A 7,020-nucleotide genomic window follows, 5' to 3' on the forward strand; every position below is an offset into this window, starting at 1 on the left:
ACAGTGGTACAGGTTATTATGTCTTTGTGCATGTGTTTGTAACAGGCAAAAGGAAACGAGATAGACACATGGTTCCTTTTGAGAATATGCATAGAATCACTTTCTGAGTCGATTTATGCATGTCCGTCCATCCGTCCGTCTGTCTGTCCATGTTAAATTGTAAACAAAGTACAGGTCGCATTTATTATCCGAATTGGATGAAATTTGGCATACGTCACTTATTTGGCCCAAGGACGAACCCTATTGAAATTGGGAAAAATCGGTTCAGATTTGGATATAGCTCCCATATATATTTTCGTCCGATTTAATGTAAATGGTGCACCAAAGTCCCTATATATCTTTCGTTTTGCACGAAATTTGGCAAAGCGTTCTTAATTAAGCCTAGAATGATGTGTGCTAAGTTTCGTGAAAATCGGTTCAGATTTAGATATAGCTCCGATTTAAGGAAAATGGTGTACCAAAGTCCCTATATATCTTTCGATTTCCACGAAATTTGGTACAGCGCACAGAATAAAGTCTACAATGATGTGTGTTAAGTTTCGTGAAAATCAGTTAAGATTTAGATATAGCTTCCATATATATTTTTGTCCGATTTTAGAGAAATAGTGTATCAGAGTCCCTATATATCTTTTGATTTGCTCGAAATTTGGCATATCGTACTGAATGAAGTATAGAATGATGTATGTTAAGTTTCCTGAAAATCGCTCCAGATTTTGATATAGCTCCCATATACATTTTCGTCCACCTATATCTTTCGTCATGAAGTTAGTATAACCTATAAGTTAGATATAAATTCTGCACCGAATTCCCCGGGTGGGTCCGATTGGCAAAACTTATTGAAGTTATTATGAGATAACATGTGGCAAGTTTTGTTGATATTGGTTCAGATTTAGATATAGTTCCTATATATAGTTTCGTCGGATTTTAAGAAAAATGTGCACTAAAGGCCCAAAGTTATATAGTTTATATAACCTAGCATGTAGAAAGTATTGTTGAATCGGTTCAAATTTGGATAGAGCTACCATACATATTTTCTCCCGATTTTAACTAAATGATGCACCAAGAACTGTGACAAGTTTCAATGAAATCGGCTTAGATTTCGATATAGCTTTTATACATACTTTCGTCCGATTTGAAGTAAATGGCGCATCAAACTCCACATGTTTATCAGATATGTATCCAAATAATCAACAGGTATCCGATTGATATATGCTTTAAATTGATTTACATAATTTTGTCCCATTGAAAAGAATCAACTCTATATCTGACCAAATGAAAAATTTAGTATAGGTTAGAGAAAGACATGTTTATGGGTCCAATTTCATTTTACTGGTCCTTCAAAAATGCGACGTCTGTTAAGATTCATTTGTTGAATATACCCAAAGTGGTAAAGGGTATCATATAGTCGGCCCCGTTCGACTTTACTACTTTCCTTACTGGTTACAGTTGAGTTATCCCAATGATAAAAATCCATTACCGCCTTATCCTAAATGATAAACATCCGCGTTATCCAAATGATAAACCGACATTATATACGTTATCCAAAAGCTGTAAAATCATTATGAAATGGTAAAAATCCATTATCCGCGTTATCGCAAAGATAAAAATGTATTATCCACGTTATCCGGATGAAGTTAAGTCATTATCCACGTTATCCGAAAGCAGTAAAATCATTATCCGTGGATTAAAATGCATTATCTGCGTTCCCACAATGATACAAACCTATTATCCACATTATCCGAATACAGTGAATTAATTATCCGTGTTATCCGAATGCAGTACAATTATTATCCGATCATAAAAATTATTATCCGCGTTACGACAATGATAAAAATATATTATCCGCAATATCCGAATGTAGTAATGACATTATCCACATTATCAAAATGGGGAAAAGCGTTATCCGAAAGCAGTAAAATCATTATCCGATGAGAAAAATAGCCATTATCCGCGTTCCCGTAGTGATAAAAATATATTATCCACATTATGTGAATGCAGTGAAATAATTATCCGCGTTATTCAAATGCTGTAAAATTATTATCCGATTATGAATAACCATTATCTGGGTTACGGCAGTGATAAAAATATATTATTCGCATTATGCGGATGAAGTTAAATCATTATCCGCGATATCCGTAAGCAGTAAAATTATTATCGGATGATAAATAGCCATTATCCTCGTTCCCACAATGATAAAAATATATTATGCTCATTATCCGAATGCCGTAAAATTATTATCCGATGATAAATGACCAATATCCGCATGATGTGGCCTTCGATAGAGACCGAGAAAATTTAAGATAGAGCTATTGACTGATATTGCTATTACTTATAAGATATTTGATATTGAATATGGAATGTCTCGGCTTAAGATTCGGTATAGCTCCCTTATCGCGGTACTCACCAAATTTTTGGGATTTTGGGAAAGATTTGCAAACGAATTGGGTGTAATTTTAAGGTTCTCTTAGGGTTCTCTCCAAAAATATTCTCAATATGAGTCCGTTTTTTAGTTCTCATAGGGTAGCATATTTTCCTACTAAAAATGATCAATATGCTTCCAATTTTTAGGGTAGGCCAAATTGGCTGTAATTTGGAATTTCGGATTTACATTGGATAGCAAATAATCGTCCCAATTATTATCAATATTAACTCAAGTATCCGCGTAGACCCCATTTATTGTGGTACCCCCACAATTATGGTTGTTTGGGCATAAATGCGTTTAATTGAATCGACTGAAATTTGGTATTTTGAGTTATCATTGGGTAGCAAATAATCTTACCAAAAATTATCAATATGGGTCCACTTTTAAGGGTTGCCCACATATAACCAAACCCATAAATATTCGGTATTTTGAGAATTTTGGACAGCGTTTTCAATCAAATTAACTGTAATTTGGTATTTTGAATTATCATTAGGTTGCAAATTATCCTATCAAAAATGATCAAAATCGGTTCGAATGTTGGTTTCGTCATACGGTCCATATAAGGATCCAGCAACATTCTCGTCACCATACTGAAGGTCTTAGACGATTTTTTCAATGGAAGTGGCTTTAATTTGATAATCAGGGATCTTGGATGGTAAAAACCTTATTCACATAAAAAAACCCATAAAAATCATAATAAAGGACCATATCTTTTGATATAGCTCCCGTAAAAGGATTCAATCCGATATTCGGTTCTAGTCGTATTTTTCTGCCGAAGTACCTGTTGCTTTGGTTTTAGGGGGGCTACTTAACTTCTTTACAAAAATAATCAATATAGTTTTGATTTTTTGATATAGCCTCCATATAAAAATATTGGCCCCCCATTTTTATACCCTTCACCAAACTGTGATACAGGAAACGATATAGACACATAGTTCCTTTTTAGAATGTGCATAGAATCACTTTTTAAGTCGTCCGTCCATGTATTTTTGTTAACAAAGTACAGGTCGCATTTATGATCCGATTTGGATGAAATTTGGCACAGTTCTCTTATTTGGCCCAAGGACGAACCCTATTCAAATTGGGAAAAATCGGTTCAGATTTAGATCTAGCTCCCATATATATTTTCGTCCGATTTTATGTAAATTGTGCATTAAAATCCCTAAATTTTCTTCGATTTCCACGAAATTTGGCATAGCATTCTGAATTAAGCCTAGAACGATGTGTGTTAAATTTCGTCAAAATCGGTTTAGATTTAGATATAGCTCCCATATATATTTTCGGCCGATTTTAAGTAAATAGTGAACCAAAGTCCCTATATATCTTTCAATTTGCACGAAATTTGGCACAGCGTACTGAATTAAGCCTAGAACGACGTGTGTTAAATTTCCTGAAAATCGGTTCTGATTTAGATATAACTCCCATATATATTTTCGACCGATTTTAGGTAAATAGTGCACCAAAGTCCCTTAATATCCTTCGATTTGCACGAAATTTGGCACAGCGTACTGAATTAAGCCTAGAACGAAGTATGTTAAATTTCCTGAAAATCGGTTCAGATTTAGATATAGCTCCCATATATATTTTCGACCGATTTTTTGTAAATGGTGCACCAAAGTCCCTATATATCTTTCCATTTGCACGAAATTTGGATTTATAAGTAAATTAAGAACTCAAAATGTGGCCGAAGATGTGACAAGTTTCGATGAAATCGGTTTAGATTTCGATATTTTGCTTTAAAGAAGCTGTTAGGATCCCATCTGTTGAATATACCCAAAGTGGTGAAGGGTATCATATAGTCGGACCCGTCCTACTTGACTGCTTTCCTTACTGGTTTACCTGGTGAGTCTGTAAATTGGTATTCCCTTTTCTAAGAAGATAAATAATTATCTCAATCGATTTTAGGTGCAGTAAAAATATTTTAAAAAAATCCATGCATTCTTAGGTGCCGTACATTTTTTTAAAAAAATCCACGCCTTCATAGGTGCCGTAATTTTTTTTTAAAAAATCCACGCCTTCTTAGGTGCCGTAAAATTTAAAAAAAAAATCCACGCCTCATTAGAAGCCGTAGTAGTTGCTCTTAATTTTGAAATTTGCTGTTTGATACCAAATTCCTTGTGGTCTAATTTTTCGTTTTCTTTTTCCTCATCTTCATTTCTTCTTCTTCGTTGTGTCTCCTCTCCTTCTTCCTCTTCCCCCTCCCATAGTTAATTTGATTAATTTATCAAAAAACAATCATTGGTAGCCATACACAATTACATAGAGAGGTCGGGGCATTATTACGTGAACTTAATCGTTATTAACACAAATATTTTGATTTTCTATCAAAACTACAACAACAACAACACTAACAACAATTAATTTTTACTTGGAAAACAACCGTTGAAGATAAAAAATTGTATTCGAAATGAAATTACAGATAAATGAAATGTTGAAAAATGGGTCCAATGAAGTTAAAGTCAAGTTCCCCGGTAAAAGAGAGATTTTGTTGTTGTAATAGTATTGAGGATGATAAATCACAAAAATCATAACAACAACGAACATATTTATGTTTTGTTGTAATTCAATTCATTAATAATAAGTTTTTGAAAAAAATGAAAATAAATGACCAAAACATCGCTAATACCCAAACAAGAAGATTTCGTAGCAGAGGCTGTGTTGGAATTTATGTCATAGATAAACTTTCCCAATGGAAATTTTTTCATTTAGCCCATTGAGAGGTTGGTAATTTGAACTGATTTTTAAAAAGAGGATTTAAATAATTTTTAGGAAAAAATCGGTACGCTATGCCAAATTTCGAGAAAATCGCAAGATATATAGAGACTTTGGTGCACCATTTACATAAAATCGGACGAAAATATTTATGGGAGATATATCCAAATCTGAATCGATTATCACGAAACTTAGCACACATTTCAGTACTCAATTCAGTACGCTATGCCAAATTTTGAGGAAATCGAAAGACATATAGGGTCTTTGGTGCACAATCTCTATAAAATCGGACGAAAATATATATGGGAGCTACATATAAATCCGAACCGATTTTTACGAAATTTAGCACACATCATTGTAGTCTTAATGTAGTACGCTATGCCAAATTTCGCGCAAATCGAAAGATATTTAGGGACCTTGATGCACCATTTACATAAAATCGGACCAAAATATATATGGGAGCTATATCTAAATCTTAACCGATTTTCACGAAACTTAACACACATCATTGTGGCCTTAATTCAGTACGCTATGCCAAATTTCATGCAAATCGAAAGATATATAGGGACTTTGATGCACCATTTACCTTAAATCGGACGAAAATATATATGGGAGCTATATCTAAATTTGAACAGATTTTTACGAAACTTAGCACACATCATTCTTGACTTAATTTAGTCCGCTATGCCAAATTTCGTGCAAATCGAAAGATATATAGGGACTTTGATGCTGCATTAACATAAAATCGGACGAAAATATATATGGGAGCTATATCTAAATCTGAACCGATTTTCACGAAACTTAGCACACGTTATTATAAGCTCATTTCAATACTCTGTGCAGAATTTCGTGCAACTCGAAAGAGATATAGGGACTTTGGTGCACCATTTACTTAAAATCGGGCGAAACTATATATGGGAGCTATATCTAAACCTGAATCGATTTCCACAAAACTTAACACAAATCATTGTGACCTTAATTCAGTACGCTATGCAAAATTTCGTGCAAATCGAAAGATATATAGGGACTATGGTGCACAATTTAAATTAAATCGGACGCAAATGTATATGGGAGCTATATCTAAATCTGAATCGATTTTCACAAAACTTAACACACATCACTCTAGACTTAATTCAGTGCGCTATCCCAAATTTCGTGCAAATCGAAAGATATGTAGGGACCTTGATGCACCATTTACATAAAATCGGACGAAAATATATATGGGAGCTATATCTAAATCTTAACCGATTTTCACGAAACTTAACACATATCATTCTAGACTTAATTTAGTACGCTGTACCAAATTTCGTGCAAATCGAAAGATATTTAGGGGCCTTGAAGCACCATTTACATAAAATCGGACGGAAATATATAGGGGAGCTATATCTAAATCTGAACGGATTTTCATGAAATTTCACACACTTAGTTGTAGACTTAATTTAGTACGCTGTGCCAAATTTCGTGCAAATCGAAAGATATTTAGGGGCTTTGGTGCACCATTTCTATTAAATCGGTCGAAAATATATATGGAAGCTATATCTAAATCTGAACCGATTTTCACGAAACGTAGCACACGTTATTATAAGCTCATTTCAATACTCTGTGCAGAATTTCGTGCAACTCGAAAGAGATATAGGGACTTTGGTGCACCATTTACTTAAAATCGAGCTATATGTAAATCTGAACCGTTTTCCATGAAACATAACACACATCATTCTAGACCTAATTCAGTACGCTGTACCAAATTTCGTGCAAATCGAAAGATATTTAGGGACCTTGATGCACCATTTACATAAAATCGGACGAAAATATATATGTAAGCTATGTCTAAATCTGAACCGATTTTCACGAATCTCAGCACACATCACTCAAGACTAAATTCAGTA

Source organism: Musca vetustissima, unplaced genomic scaffold, assembly GCF_032173495.1.
Source record: "Musca vetustissima isolate MV318-11 ecotype Yass unplaced genomic scaffold, APGP_CSIRO_Mvet_v1 utg24406, whole genome shotgun sequence".
In the NCBI taxonomy this organism is placed as follows: domain Eukaryota; kingdom Metazoa; phylum Arthropoda; class Insecta; order Diptera; family Muscidae; genus Musca; species Musca vetustissima.